The sequence below is a fragment of the Bos grunniens genome, chromosome 22, assembly GCF_055505025.1.
Source record: "Bos grunniens cultivar Pamir isolate PY7600 chromosome 22, Bosgru_T2T1.0, whole genome shotgun sequence".
Classification (NCBI taxonomy): Eukaryota; Metazoa; Chordata; class Mammalia; order Artiodactyla; family Bovidae; genus Bos; species Bos grunniens.
Genome location: NC_141186.1, coordinates 18520538 through 18535862, shown reverse-complemented (window position 1 = coordinate 18535862; position 15325 = coordinate 18520538). Strand labels below are relative to the sequence as shown.

Below are 15325 nucleotides of genomic sequence, written 5' to 3'. Positions count from 1 at the left end.
TGGAGTGGGTTGCCATGCCCTTCTTCAGGGACTCTTCTCCACCCAGGGGACAAACCTGCATCTCTTAGGTCTCCTGCATGGGCAGGAGGGTTCTTAACCACTAGAGCCACCTGGAACAGTTATTGTAGTGGATTGGTAAAGCAGCCATAATTATTCATGGCTCTGCCTCCATTCAGAGTCTGCAATGTGACTTCAGCTCCCCCCATGAAAAGGTGGAGTCTACATTCCCCCGTTCTTGGATCCAGGCTGACTTCATGATTTGTTTTGGTCAATAGAATGCCGCATAAGGGGCCTTGCCTGCTTCCATTCTTCCTCCTGACACTGTCCAGCCACCACTAGAAAATGTACACAAGGCTGCTGGGCCACACTGGACCATCTGCTGGCCACTGGAGGCATCCCAGAAACTGACCACAGATGCACCAGTGAGCAGAGCTGAGATCACAATAACCACCTAGCGAAACCCAGCCCCCAAGACCAACCCATCGAATTCTAAGCTCAGTTAATAGTTAGGTCACTAACTTGGGGATTATCTGTTATACATCAAGAATTAACCAGTAAGCACCAGGTTTAATTATTTTATATGTGTGTGTGTGTGTGTGTGTGTGTGTGTTAATCACTCAGTCACGTCCGACTCTTGTGACCCCGTGGACTGTAGGCCACCAGGCTCCTCTGTCCATGGGATTCTCCAGGCAAGCCATGGGTTGCCATTCCCTTCTCCAGGGGATCTTCCTGACCCGGGGATGGAAGGTGGGTCTCTTGCATTACAGGCAGATTCTCTACCATCCAAGCCATCAGGGAAGCCCTAGTATTTTATACACCTTATTTAATGCCATCCTTGCTATCTGCCATGAGGTAGGTAGTACTGTTATCCAAATTTCAGAGGTGAAAACCTGAGGCACAGAACAACAAAGCAGATTCATTGCCTAATGTAATTTGAACATACCAAGGGGATGATCTTGCTGAATTCAGGTATGACTGCTCTAGAACTTTAGGCAATATCACCAGGGCTCTGCTTTAATTATTCTCCATTTTTTGGCTCCACTGGCCCCTGCATAGATTTGCTCTGATACGGTTTCTCTCCATGTAGATACCTGCTGGCTCTCTGCAGCTGCAAGTTTACTCAATACTTATCGTCCATAATCCAAAGAAAAATAGGTCAGACAGAAGGCCAAGGAGCCTCTGATTGGTTCAACCTAAGCATGTGCCCTATTCAGAGACCGTGGGGCAGGCCAGCCTTGTGACTGACAGTCCCATCAGAACCACCCAGTGGGGATGGGAACAAGGAGCCTCAGGTGTATGACGGAGGAAGGACTATTGTGCAAAGAGTAGCGATATGTCCTCCACCAGGGCTCACAGGTCCACATAGTGGGTTTCCGGACTCCTTAGTAGTATGAAGTGACTGGAGACCTCTGAACTATAACACCAAATCCTTCTAGAAGCTGATGTACCCTTCTGCAAGCAAAGCTAAGGACCCTGCTCTGTGGTCCCTGGTTGCTTCCTCTTTCCACATCTCTCCAGGCCATCTCACCACAGCTCCTCGCCGTGAATAAAAAAAACATTTTCTGGCACTTTTTAGTTTTATAGATTTACCTGATGCTTGAAGAAATGCATTTTCTCCACCGTCAAATTGGAGAGTGGATTATTTGCTTTACAAAAGGATTCTCAAGTTTACAAAGGATTTCCCAGAATAGGACTTTAAATAGCAACCTCCCCCTAGTGCATTTAAACTGTGGTTCCATTCGCAAGCTACTGTTTCTGAATACCTCAAATTCACTTGACTTGAGGGGCTGGGCTAGGCAGCGTCTAAGAGCCTTTGCAACATAAATATTACATGAGTCTACAGCACATATGGCACAAATAAAAGACCAGGAGACCAGAGCAGAATGACATGGGTTCTACCTCAGGCATTGTCACTGATCCACCGGCAGTGTGATTACTTTTGTGAAGTCACTGCACCACTCTGAGCCTCGGTGTTCTTCCCTGTAAAGGGCATAGAAGGAGTCTCTCCCACCTCAAAGCTTTGTTGTGGGGATTAAACAACTGAAGACATACAGAATGCAGAGCACATTGCTAGGCACATATTAAGTATTCTGCTCACAGCTACTGTGACTAGTTTCCAATGCATTTGTCCTCTGCAGCCAGAGGATCCATTCAAAATGTAAATTCTATCTTGTGAGGCCATTCCACTCAAAACCTCATTGGTTTCCCACTGCTCTAATAAAAACCCAATTCCTGAGAATGTCCTACCAGGACCAAACGCCTGGCCTCCCCCTGGCTGCCCAGTATTATTACTCACCACGCTCACTCCATCTGTACACAAACCTGCTGCTATTTCCTATTTTCCCCAAATTACAAAAAAAAATTTTTTTCTTCTCTTGATCTTGCTTCCCCTGTGAGCCTCAGCCCCATTTCTCTGCTCTCCTCTACAATAAACTTTCTTGAAAGTTTTGCCCATGTTCTCTGTCTTCAATTCCTCTCTCCCACTGCCTAAGGACAGCTCCGCTCAGATATAAAATAGGACCCTCAAGTCAGCCTGCCCAGAAATGAACTCCTGGCTTCCTCCATCCCCAAATTGCTCCCCTTGGACACTTTCTCACATCTCCAACCTTCTGCAGGCTCAGGCTAGAAATCTCACAGACATGTCTGACTATTCTCAGCCACCCTCCAAATCCATCAGTTAATCCTGCTGCCTCGCCCTCGGAATAAAGATGACCACACCTCACTGCCTATCCTGCCTCCAACTGGCCCAGGCCATGATTGTCTTTCTCTGAAATCATGGCAACGGTCTCCTCATGACCTTGGCTTCCACGCCTGCCCTCTACCCTTTTATTGCCAGTATGGTAGTAAGAGGAATACTTTCAAAACAGAGGTCAAATAGTACCCTAACTCTGCTCAAAACCCTCCAGTAGCTGCTCACTCATAAAGAACAGAAGCCAAACCCCAGCAACAGCTCTAAGACCCTCCATGGTCTCCCCAGCAGACTTTTCCGGCCTTTTCTCCTGCGGTCCTAAGCTCTTCCACTTTGCTCCAGCCACCCTGGCCTCCTCCATTTCCTGAACCTGTGGCACCCACTCCCAACTTTGGAACTGAAACAGTTGGCCAGGTACCTGCAGAGCTCATCTCTCCCTCAGGTCATCACTCAACCATCACCTTCCTTACCTTGGTAAAGAAGCCCACCTTGATTATTCTGTTGAAATGTGTGAGCTGCCCACACCTTGAAGACACTGTCGGTTTTCTTTGCTCTCCACTCTTTCGCACTTTATTTATCTCATCTTGGCTACGCTGGGTCTTCACTGCTGTGCGGGCTGTTCTCTAGTCGTGGTGAGTGGGGGCTACTCCCTGGCTGCGGGGCACGGGCTTCTCACTGCGGTGACTTCTCTTGTGGAGCACAGGCTCTAGGCTCTCAGGCTTCAGTAGTTGTGGCTCTTGGGCTCTGGAGTGTGGGTTCAGTAGCTGTGGTGCACGGGCTTAGCTGCTCTGAGGCATGTGGGATCTTCCCAGACCAAGGATGGAGCCTGTGTTCCCTGCACTGGCAGGTACTTCTCTACCAGTGAGCCACCAGGGAAGCCCTACATGTCACTTTCTAATGTATTATACAACTTAATTATTATGTTCATTCTTCAGTGACCCCATCTTTTCAAATATGTAAGCTCTTTAAGGACTGGCATCTTTGTCTTGTTCATATATCCTATTCAACCTGAAAAATACATGGCATGTAATAGAAACTCTTTAGTAGTGAACTAGGTATATGGTCTTGCTGTACTGGTCCCCTTCCTTTCTCTTATAGTTTGAGGTCATAGCTCCCACATCACCTCCTCAGAGAAGCCTTGCCGACCTCGCTGACCAACCTCCCCAATTATGGACAGAGTGTCTCTCTCCTTCATAGAACTTGCTAATAGCTGCAATTATATATTTGCATTCTCACTGCATAACCTCTATTAAAACAGAGAAAACTCTGCTTTTACTTACCATGTGATCACTAATACCCAACAGTATCTGCATATAGTAGGTATTCAATAAATATTCATAAGTGAATATTTAATAGTAATCTATATTACTGTAAAGAGTCAACATTCTTTCCTTCATTAATGATCTCCAAGTATATACATGATTAACCTAGTTAAAATCAACTCTTCCGTTCCCCACTTGAATAACTACTGCTGCTGCTGCTGCTGCTAAGTTGCTTCAGTCGTGTCCAACTCTGTGTGACCCCATAGACAGCAGCCCACCAGTCCCTGGGATTCTCCAGGCAAGAACACTGGACTGGGTTGCCATTTCCTTCTCCAGTGCATGAAAGTGAAAAGTGAAAGCGAAGTCGCTCAGTCGTGTCCGACTCTTAGCGACCCCATGGACTGCAGCCCACCAGGCTCCTCCATCCCTGGGATTCTCCAGGCAAGAATACCGGAATGAGCTACCATTTCCTTCTCCATGAATAACTGCTACTTGCTGCTACTTGCTGTCAAATAGACTGGTTATCCTCAAGGCTCTCGTAGTTTCTATCTCTGCTTTCTATCTTGTGAGACTAAAGGAGTGAACCAAGTGACTTATCCGCCTTTCATTCAATTTTTACCTCAGTATTATTTGTTTGCATTATTGTTTGCATCTCGAACAGTCCCTTTCATTTCCATCTTAAAGGCATACAAACATTTTTATTTTGTGTGAACGACAACCTGAAATTTGCAGATTATACCCCCAAAATCCAGTTTTTTAACCTGTCCAATTTCAAGCATTTTGTTCCTAATCTACTCTATGAGAGATCAATCCAAGATAAAGTACTGTTAGATAAATACAATAAGTCCATTCACAGATAATGGTGTCTTTCTGATCTTCCTCTCACTACATAAATCCCGCAATTTTACACGTACAAAATTATGACTAATTGAATTAGGGCTAGCTTCATCTACCCTGGCTTGGTTGGTTGCATCAATAATTTAACACAGTAAAGTATTTGTGTAATACTCTGCTTACTGAATTTACATAGGGCTCTCTTCTTAATACACAACAGCTTTTCTATCTGGGCCTCCCAAATGTTGACAGTGAGGAGCCGTGGGTTAACTATAATGTATTCCTGGCTTTCTGCTCAGAACATTTACATAGCATGTCCCTGTTGGGATTTTCAGGACTGACTTTTGAGCACCAAACAGACTAGGCCCAGCCACAGGAACAGATTAGGACACAGCAGATGGAATTTCCCTCTGATAAAGGGTTCTGCCTCTGCTTCCCGCCACCCCCTCATCGGAGCAGACACTGTAACTCATGTGTGTCTGAGGCCTTGTACATAAAACAGTGGTAAAGGGGGAGGGCTGGACTTCGTACCTCTGCAAAGACTCGCGAGAAAAAGGAGATGCTTCCACAGTATTACTATCAAATATTTTAAGCATATAAAATGCATGCAAAATATTAAAATGAACGCTCTCGCACCCACCAGCAAACTTTGCTCCATCTTTGTATTTGACCTTATATCAAATCCATTAGAAATAAAAAGGCAACATGAATATATATATATATATATAATTTTTCAAAACACTATAAATCAATTCTATTTCGATTAAAGAAAAAGAACCTGTTTTCTGACAAAAAAAAAAAAAACAAGGAAACATCACAATGTGGTTGATGGCCCCATGGACTGCATATGTACCATTCAGGCATTTACTCTCTGGAGTATTAGGTTTACATGAACATAACACTTTTAATCTTGTTACCCATAAAATCATCCTTTAGTGTTTTAAAACTCTGCAAAATGTTTGACTCTGTGTCTCCTTCTACAAGCTACACACACACACACACCATTGTTTCTTTTCTCTGGAGAAGCTTGACTAAAATAATATGAAAATACAACTTGCATTTGTTTTCATGTGTGGACTGTTGGTCTTGAGAGTTAAAGAAACTTAAGGAAAAAAGGCTAGAGTTTCAAATGGGTAAGCAGAAAAAATGAAGGAGACATTTTGGTGAATCTTTTCTAATTTGTCAAAATTTGCACTTACCCTGAACCATGCCTTATCTTCTTTACCTACTGTCTGTGCTTTAACAGAGGGTTTTTGATTAATCTCTGTACCCTCAATAGTCACTCACCTAATATTTACTGAATTATTAGGTGAAAAACTGAGTGGTAATTTCAGAGAGCTGAACACAAGCCCCCATTAACCAACAAATCTATCAAACAGAGTGTATCTTCAGGAGATAGTCATACATTTGGAACTCTTCTGGGAACTGATGGGTAATGGAGGTTTACAGAAACTTGGAAAAATAATTCCAATGCTGGCATTTAAGGTCAAAAGAAATAAATGCGATCAGAAACTGCTGGAGTCAAAGGAGCAAACGATGGAAGTGGATATAAAACACAACTTGCAGTAAGAAAGTAATGATGGTAAGTATGATAACAGTAAGCACAAGAAGAAGGAGACATAACATGACAGATAAAGAATGCTGCATTTGAGAACTGAAAGCCTGCATTCACATTGTAACATTGCCCCTCAGTCTCCCACATAACCCTTGGCCTGACAATGAGCTCTCCGCCGTCGGATGATTGTTGCACACAATGGCTTTGCATCATTTCTCATTGTGTCCCCCACTCTTGATTACCCATATATTATCTAGTGAACAAGTCAGTTATTATACTAACATCAGGTACTAATTGGTTGACTTTTCTCCTTACCCACTATGCCCCCAAAACAAAAGCTTGTCAGTGATGCAGACACCACAGCATTCAGTACTCCAGGGTGTCATTATTAAAAGAAACTATTGATCTCTGTCAACATCCAGCGACATGAGCAAATGTAGGATGAAACACCCTATTAGCTCCTGCACGATGTCACAGTTCACATCCTGTTACGGGAACTCTGAAGTCCTGTGACATACCAGATAGTTCCAACACAGGTCAAGGAAGTGCCAACAAGTTGCTCAAATTGGCAATTCCGTAACAAGATTGGCAGTCAGATGAAATTATCAAAAGCACAGATGGCCCTCAATTGTGCTTATCACAGGAGAATTCCTTCTCAAAACACAGAGGTTGAGTTCTTCTTTATGCTACTGCCCCTGGTAGAAACGTTTTATGTTTAATCAACCTCACTTTGCCCACATGCCTGAGAAATGCAATTCCCTTTTCAATAGGGAAAATTGGCCCCTGACTGATTTCCATTATATTTATACATACTCACCCTTGCCGGGGCGTGCGTCAGCTGGGTCTCTGCAATGACAAGTGATGGATGAGGTGCTCCAGGGGCAGAGAGGAGATGCAGCCGCATGGGACAAGTGTCTCCTCTCATCAGTCTGCTCAGAAGGTATCCCATCTCACGGCTGGCAGCCATGGGGACACAGCACAGAGACCCAGAAACACAACAAAGCAGTGTGACAAAGAGAACTGGGGAAGCCAAAGCACAGTAAAGCGGCCAGGGTACTGCATTACCGACCCGGCTGTGCCACCAGCTCCAGAGGCAACCTTGGCTAAATCACACTAACGCATTGGTATAATGGGATTCTTCCTGTCTCACCTATCATAGGGGACAAGCAAACGGTGAAAATGATATTAGGAATGCAGCTTTTTTGGATAAATATTATCATACACAGTCAACAAGAATAAAGACTCAAGATGCTTCTCGTAATGCACCCATTGTACATGCAGCAGTAGAGCTCTGAGGTCCTCTTCAGAGGAGGGAAAAGGCTCCAGGCCATGCCTCCTGGCTGAAGTCAAAGGGAAGTGAGTTATGGATGGGGAATGAGTCTGTGACAGGCTGTGACAGATTCCCCTCCCCCACTCTCAGATTTTTAAAAGTTCATTTGGGGGAGTTACATAAAAAATAACTTATCCCAGAGTGGCTAGAGCAGCCTTCTGGACCATGCACTAATGTTTTCCTGCCTTTCCTGACCCACTGGAAGCTTCCGTTTCCAAGATCTCTAGATAAAGAGTAGTTTCAAGGGCTCCCTGGCAGAAAGACATAATAAGTAGAGAAGATCCTAATGATACATCAGAAAGAACTGATGGCAGAAAAGAGTACTAAAAATGGAAACCAAGATTTCCTAGAAAATAGGGTTAAAAAAAAAAAGTTTGGGACTTTATCCTGAAAAAACAAAACTTAAAATGTATTAAAATAACTTAATTTTACAATTAATAGAAGCACAGATTATACTGTAATTATCTGATTATTAAAATTAACAAATAATTTTAGATAATTTTCCAAAGAAATTACATAATAATATGATATGATACCCTTCAATGCACAGCTATAAAGAGAATGATTTTTGCCAAAAAAAGCTGAGGTTTCATCAATTTCCCAAAGGCCTCCCTACATCCTTTGATATTCAAATACATTAAATTATTCTCTTTTGAAGCCTATCTTGTCATCATTCTTGTCAATTTTTCTCTTCTTCAATTATTAACTGGTATAACTTGGTCAGATCCTCATTTCTCAATTATTTTGCATGTGATTAGAGAAATTCTCCCTTACCCCTTTCATCTTGGCAAAATCCTGCATGTCTTCCCTAGATTTTCAGTTTCCTTTTGCAATCAGGTTGCAAGGTTTTGCGCTGTGTTGCAGAGAAGGCACTGATGTAGCCCGGGAAAGTACTGACGTGTATAGAGAGAGTCCGTTAAATGAAGCCAGATACGCCAACAGAGACTCATTTTAATGAGTGGACAGTTTATCAGTGCATGCTGTCATGAAATGATGCTTTCCATCCTCCTCTCCTATACATCTGCAACTTTGGGGTTGATGACAAATCATGCTGGGATAAGAGGGCTCTCTATAGTAGAAAGAAAAATAATTCCTAAGTCCCAGATGGCTCTTCACAGAGGGCAAGCCACCCTCAAACCCATCACCGGATGTGATTCTAATAGCATCCCATAGAGAGGTGGGGCAAGGATTTTATACACATTTCACAGCTGAGGACACAGAGACTCAGCAAGGCGGATGTTTTTAGACTTCCTTTCACTGTCTTCACGGCAGTACTTTCACTCATTGTCGTCTTCTTTGATACTGAATAGTATACTGTGCAGTAACCGCCCTCCTGGGTGATTATAACCAGCCACTATTTGCTGCTTTCCTCGAAAGAAAAAACTGAAGACTAAAGTCAGGGTACTCGATGCGTTAAGTCAGTTATTGCCAAAATAATGCTGCATAACAAACTACCCCAAAATCTTGATGGCTTCCAACAACCAATATTTATTTCTCACTCAGAGGAACAGTTGGAGGGCTTAGTGGACCCTGGTTCAGACTGTGGGTCAGACTCAGGCCTGTTCCCAGCCTACAGGTGCAGCAGTTACCTGGGCAAGATCTCCTTGTGATTAATGGCAATCGTACCTGAGGCTACACTCACATCATATCCACTACCTGTCACTGTCCAAAACGAGTCAGTGGAAAAACACAACATCAATGGGCTAAAGACGTGGAATCTGTCTACTCTTCTGGGAGACACTGAAAAGTTACATGACTCAACGTAGGGATAGAAATTTTTGTCAAGGTATAGGAAGGGTGAGGGTTGAGACTCTTCAAGAGCCCTATCTCTCCCGCTGGCCAAAATGCCCACAGCAAGGGCTGGCTCCATGCTGCAGATCACCCCACTGGACTGCCTAGAAACTGCCTCTAATACCCAAATGTGAGTCTTCATGTTCATGCTGATATCCTGAGCAGAGATTCTTGGCACATGCCGGATGAACCCTCTTAATCTTCTATATGTTTGGCTTCATGTAGCTCTGGGAGCAACCAAAATTGGGATGGCTTTCTGTATCTTCAAGCCAGCAGCTAAGCAAGACGGGACTTCCTCCTGGCCCTGCTCTGTGCTTATAAGAAATACATTCGTACAGCGATTCTCAGTTAACAAAATGCTTTCATAGGTCTTTTCTCAACAGAATCTTCTGGCCCCATAGAGTAGTCATTTTATAACATTTTACAGATTTAGAAGTTGACACTTAGCAAGATCAGATGACTCACTAAGTATATATGTCATGAGCCTCATAGTTTTGATGTGACCTACAACCTTTCATTTGATATACTTCTGCTGTTCACCAAGCATTTCCTTTGGGCCAGGCAGCTTGTAAATCAACCCTGAATATTTATTGGAAGGAGTGATGCTGAAGCTGAAGCTACAATATTCTGGCCACCTGATGCAAAGAGATGACTCATTAGAAAAGATTCTGATGCTGGGAAAGATTGAGGACAGGAGGAGAAGGGGACAACAGAGTATTGAGATGGTTGGGTAGCATTATCGACTCAATGGACATGAGTTTGAGCAAGCTCCAGGACTTAGCAAAGGACAGGGAAGGCTGGCGTGCTGCATTCCATGGGGTAGCAAAGAGTTGGACACGACTAAGCTATTGAACAACAACAACAGGCAACTTACAGGGACTGCTATGAGATATGGCTCTATTTACAGCAGTGCCATGGGAAATATGTTCTTATCCCTTTTTGTACATGAGAAGTTAAAACAGTGATTCCAGTTTATAAGCTAAGAGGTGGCAGAGCCAGAGACCAACCCAGCTCTCCCTCTGCAATGCCTGCGCCCCTAAACCCTGCACAAGCCTGTTTCTTTTCTTTCATTCTTGTCTGCTTCCTGAGCAGTAAGTTGTCGAGAGCCAGATGATCTCTTGCCTTGAACCCAGTAAGGCAACCAAACCATGGTCTGGTTCCTCTTTCCCAGTCTCTATCCTTGGCTCCTTGCCTGAATCTACATTTCTGCTTCCTCTTCTGAGACCCTGGTACTCCAACCTGTCTGTGTGTACATCTGGGAATAGTCATTTACTGACCCTCAGGCCCCCTGGTAAAGCCCTAATGTCTATCATGTCTTATCCTGCCACACAGAACCCCCTGCCTTGTCACCTGGTGCCCCTTGCCAAGGCTGCCACCCTTGCATCATGTCCTGTTTCCAGGCATTCTTGCATTGAAGCTTTTTCAAGTTCAACTTTGGGAAAATATGTTGTCAGTGTCTATAAGAATAAATCTATCACTGAGGCTTTTATCCACTGTATGTCTCATACATTTAAATTAACATGTTGCAAAATTTGACCTTTTGGGTGTGTATATAGTTCCATGAGCTTTAACACATTTGTATATTTGTGTAACTGCTGTCATAATCAATCCACAGAATCATCCCATCACCCCCAAAATTCCCTCCTACTACTCCACTGTAGAGTCACACCCTAGCAACTGATATACCCGCTGATCAGTTCCCCATCGCCGCACCCTTGTGCTTTCAATGTTTCAAATAAATAGAAGCATCCTGTTTGTAACCTTTTGAGAATGGATTCTTTCACTCAGCGGGCTTCCCTGGTGGCTCACAGTGTAAAGCATCTGCCTGCAATGCTGCAGATCCCGATCCGATCCCTGGTTCGGGAAGATCGCCTGGAGAAGGAAATGGCAACCCACTCCAGTACTCTTGCCTGGAGAATCCCATGGACAAAGGAGCCTGGTAGGCTACAGTCCACGGGGTTGCAGAGAGTCAGACATGACTGAGCGACTTCACTTTCTTCCTTTTTTTTTTCCTTTTCTTTCACTTAGCACAATGCCTCTGAGATGCATCCAAGCTGATACAACATCAATAGCTGACTCTCCCCAATGGCCGAGAGATATTCCACTGCATGGATGTAGTAGAGTTTGCTTATCCCTTCACCTGTTGAAGGATATCTGGCTTGTTTCCAGTTTAGTATGACTATGAATAGAGCTGCTATAAACACTCAACCACATTTTTGTATGAACATAAGCTTTCAAATAAATAGAACCATCCTGTATGTAACCTTTTGAGAATGGATTCTTTCACTCAGCGGGCTTCCCTGGTGGCTCAGAGTGTAAAGCGTCTGCCTGCAATGCCGCAGACCTGGGTTCGATCCCTGGGTCGGGAAGATCCCCTGGAGAAGGAAATGGCAACCCACTCCAATACTTTTGCCTGGAGAATCCCATGGAGAGAGGAGCCTGGTAGGCTATAGTCCATGGGATCGCAAGGAGTCGGACACAACTGCGTGACTTCATTTATCACTTACCTAAGCTTTCATTACTCTAGGATAAAATATTAAGAGTGGATCCCTAGGTCACATGACAAGCATATGCTTAATTTTATAACAAAGCAACAGTTTTCCAGAGTCATAGTGGGTTTTCAGACTTACCAGTATGCAGTTTTATTAACTAGGCAGATCTATCACAGGCCTCACATGGGCTATTTACTCCTCCGATTCCACTTCTGGCCCTTCTCTACTCTTCTCCAGGCTCTGGAAGACTGGGATCCATGGGCCACACCAGCAGGCTTCCCTGTCCGCTTGTGTGGCATATGGAGGCACTGTCAGGAAGAGACAGCTGTCTGAGGACTGACTTGCTGCCCCCTCCCTGCTGGCCACACAGTGGCCACATCTCTCCAGCACATCCGCTCCTTGTGTCCAGGCCCCTGCTTTCACTCCCCTCGCCTCAAAGGACTTCTCTTGGTCCCCATGGGTCACTTCATTTTCCCTGGTTACTTATACATTCAATGTCTTATTTAATCTTTCTAAAATCACTACAAAATAGGTAGACAGATGAAACAAACAGGCATAAGGACAACTTGTCTAAGATACAGAGCTGGTAACAGGAAAGCCAAGACTAGAACCCAAGTCTTTTAACTCTAAAACCCATGCTTTTCCCAATAAAGTCTGATTTCACTCCATTTTTCTCAATACTCTTATTACCTATTTCTATAAATAATTCATTTCACATCCTGGAAAACTTAGCAAAGCTTGGAGTTCATGACCCAGTTCTTCTGAACAGGCTGGCTGGGTTAACCGTTTCTCTTATTCCTGCTTATTTGATTTTGTTCCTTAATTCTTAAGACTCATGGTATCGTTCCTGTCCATTCTGTTTCCTAAAAATGATCAAAATACCTGAATAAAACATGGAAAGGCTAAATAAAATATTTTTATTCTTAAGTGAACATTGCATAATGCTAATATGCTCTATATTCATTATCTTAATGAATTATTCATCTGATTTATTAATAATTTCTTTTAAACTTTAGAAGTTAGAGCAAGACCTTGTCTTTGTTGAGAAATAAAATGATGAAAAGTAATGTTTGTGACAATATGCATTTAAGTTTAAATAAAGAAAAATAAATAAATAAATATTTTAAAATAGTCTTCTACTGACATCATTACCACTGGTCAAGCTCAAAGCAAACTGACTTTATTTAAAAAAGAAAAACAACCAATGCCTATACTGGACTAGCCTTCCCACCTTAGGAAGGAGCATGAATACAGGCGCCAGAGATAACACCATATGAATATTCATCTGCTTTTCTTTTCTAAGAATTACTGACTTCACTTTAACCCTTTCCCTAAGGGCCTACTGCTAGTGAATAGGGGAGCTAGTTCTCTTGACTTTCAGATCAGGAATCTGTTTGCTATGTGAATTTTTAACTGAGGCCTGCAGATCACCAGGAGTCCCGAGATGCATTCTTAGGGGTCTTTCAGGTTGCTCTAATTTGGCGTGACCAGTTTGACCAAGAAAGTTTTCCAAAATGTAGGACTTTCAGTGCTAAATTTGGAAAAGTCTTGGGCAAAACAAACTAGTCACTCTAACTAGATAGCAAGTTTATCCTTCTTATAATTGAATCTAATATATATTCATATATAGATAGATAGATAGATATGAACATACGCAGTTAAACCAAACAAGATTGTTTATACCTTCAGTTGTTTTCCCTGCTGTTCTTCCCCCTCCCCCACAACCCTATAGGAGTCTGAAGCAGAAAATGGAGTTCGGAAAAGCATGAAGAAAAGAACACAACCTCCTCCTCCATCTGCCCTTCCTGATCAGCCCATCATGCCATTTACCATCTACCCTTGAATTCTGAATCCTTCCTGTATTTGGACTCATGTTGGGTTGCTTGGTTTATGCTGTGCCTCTCCAGATTGCCTATCGGTCCTTAAAGACAAATGCTGGTTTGTCTGTATTTGTTTATCCCACAAGGCCTAGGATGTGGACAAATTCATAATTGGACTTGGCTCATGAATACTACCAGGGTGGAGAGGGAGGGGTACCACTGTCTCCATCATCCTTGCCACCTCCACCCAGAGGAACATTTAAACTTCATACCAACTGATTCTCTAATTAAGAGAAATTACTCAGCTTTTCTGGCAAGGTCTCCCCAAGCACATGGAGCTATAGAGTCCTTGGCCCAGTGGTTCTCAAATTGTGTAGCTCAGAACACTAGGGTTCACTGCAGTATCTCAAGAGATGAGCAGACATAAAAGCTCATAGGAGAGCCAAAAGGGAGATTTTAAGTTTCCTAATCTTTTCTTTAAGCCAAGCAGCTCTTCTCTGTGTCTTGTTTCTTAAGGTTTCAGGTTCAGATTTCACTGGTTGAAAATAACTGCCATAGTATATGTACAATCCTATCATTTTACACAGGAGAGAATTACCCTGATAGGGGAGGGACCTGGCTGCTGAAAACTCACGGTGGGATTCTACACATGAGAAAAATAAAACAATGATCTCCTCCAACTGGAATATTTTCTAAGTTTCTAGGTGACCTAAACCTTGTTTCCTATTAAAATCAGAACCCCCTAGAGTCCTCTCTGTATCACATATTCTACACTGTGACTGATTTGGCCGCATTATTAATAACACCACTTAGCAAGTGTCATTTAATGTCATCAATAGTTACTTGCTGAGCATCTCAATGTGTGGGCCCGTGTCACTCTTCACGGGAGTGGGCTTCGGTGTCTATTCCTTACAAGCAATCATCCTGTCATTAGTCTGTGTACAGTCACACTTGTCAGCAGTAATCACCGCAACATTTCTAACCAGCACAAGACGGAAGAGATATTTCGGGGAAAATGGACACATCCAAGATTTTAAAAAATAGCATGATCTCTAGCATTGGTCATTTTGTGCATGTGCTTTCTATTTTCATGGACTTTGCTTCTTTTATTGTCATCATTTTTGGCTTCTTCATCACGTACAGATTTATAATACTGTTTTTCCATTTTATAGTCCTAAATGTGGATTCACTGAAAACATAAAATTAAACCAGAAGAAGAGAAGGTGATTATTTGGGGAGCTATAACTTATATGCAGCGTACATCGTGAGAAACGCTGGACTGGAAGAAGCACAAGCTGGAATCAAGATTGATGGGAGAAATATCAATAACCTCAGATATGCAGATGACACCATCCTTATGGCAGAAAGTGAAGAGGAACTAAAAAGCCTCTTGAGGAAACTGAAAGTGGAGAGTGAAAAAGCTGGCTTAAACTTCAACATTCAGAAAACAAAGATCACGGCATCTGGACCCATCACTTCATGGGAAATAGATGGGGAAACAGTGGAAACAGTGTCAGACTTTATTTTTGCGGGGGCTCTAAAATCACTGCAG

General features: G+C 43.0%; 1 protein-coding gene and 1 long non-coding RNA gene across 25 annotated transcripts in view; both read right to left on the bottom strand.

The window, feature by feature from the left end:
* Window positions 1-15325, bottom strand: part of LOC147348186 (uncharacterized) — a 732824-nt gene that overhangs the window by 436122 nt on the left and 281377 nt on the right. The gene's annotated exons all lie outside the window — the stretch shown is intronic.
* LOC147348187 (uncharacterized) lies at window positions 2067-12817 on the bottom strand. Its single transcript, XR_015151159.1, has 3 exons — window positions 12092-12817; window positions 7158-7296; window positions 2067-3697 (listed from the first exon to the last, which is right to left on the bottom strand). It is a non-coding gene; the product is annotated as an uncharacterized LOC147348187 (long non-coding RNA).